This window comes from Chrysochloris asiatica, unplaced genomic scaffold, assembly GCF_000296735.1.
Source record: "Chrysochloris asiatica unplaced genomic scaffold, ChrAsi1.0 scaffold00194, whole genome shotgun sequence".
NCBI classification, from domain to species: domain Eukaryota; kingdom Metazoa; phylum Chordata; class Mammalia; order Afrosoricida; family Chrysochloridae; genus Chrysochloris; species Chrysochloris asiatica.
Window position 1 is genome coordinate 5254971 of NW_006408712.1, and position 1141 is coordinate 5256111.

General features: G+C 48.6%; 1 pseudogene; it reads right to left on the minus strand.

Annotated features, from left to right (window-relative positions):
• Positions 1-6: 6 nt before the first annotated feature.
• Positions 7-528, minus strand: LOC102822902 (annotated as a pseudogene).
• Between the last annotated feature and the right edge of the window lie 613 nt (positions 529-1141).

Here is a 1141-nt window from a genome sequence, read left to right on the forward strand (position 1 = left end):
CCCTTGGTACGACCTGGTCCAAAAGGCAGCAGTGCAAGTGACAGTCCAGGCATTCCTACAAATCAGGGCACAATTCACAATGTCCATAGGACGGATGCAGGAGGCCAGCAAGCGCCAAATAGCCCTAGGATACTCTTCTCCTCAAGCCCTGTCCCGGTCTTCTTTGTGCCTCTTGCTTTTCTTTTTTTCTGGAGACTTCTCTAATAAATGCTTTCCTCTTGGGCATCCATCTCATCACTGCTCTCGATGATATCACAGGGCTTACCAGTACCAGAAGGAGCTTCCTTTGTCAGAACCTGGGAAACTTCCAAGCCATAGAGAGATTTTACTTCCTGCTGGACAGCATGTGGCGACGGCTATCTTGATCCGTCCAGACTTCCGGATAGCCGGATCCGAGTTGGCATAATCCTCAAAGGTCACTCGACCAGAGAAGGCGTCGTGAGCTGGAAACTTCAGTCGTTTCCTTTTCTTGGGCATGGCTACTGTGTTGGAGTGAGGCTGGCCTAATGGGCCAGGACCCTGGGCCATGTCTCAGGCCTGAGAACAGGCCCAAGGAGCGGCAGGGCAGCTCCGCCCAGCTCCGGGGCCATCGTGCACCCTTATAGTATTTCTTTTAAAATGGATCCACCACTCATCTGTCAGTTTGTTATACTATAGTAGCTCTTGTGTTACTCTGATGCTGGGAGCTGTGCCTCCAGTATTTTAAAGACAAGTAGGGGCACCCATGGTGGATAGATTGCAGAGGCGCTTCCATACTAAGACAGACTAGGAAGAAGGAGAGAGGTGGATTACTTCTTAATGTTTAGTCACCAAAACCTTATGAACTACAAAGGCAAGAAGTGACTGGCTTATAAGCTTTCAAGAGGGAACCTAGATACAGAGGGCCTGGAGGAAGGTAGACTCTACAGTGAACAGTATCCAATCTGTCTAGGTGGGGCTGATGCAATGAAATGCAGATGGGTCTCTTGTGATACAACAGTGAATAATTGTTATCAGGACTGATTGTGAAGGTTGGAAATGTAAAGGTAGATGTTTTATAGCAAGGAGGGGAATGATTAACTTTTCAGTTTAGGAGCAGAGGTCCCTAGGACCATCAAGGGAGAAGAGCAGAGAGTGGGACCCTACCCAGAGAAGCAGTGAT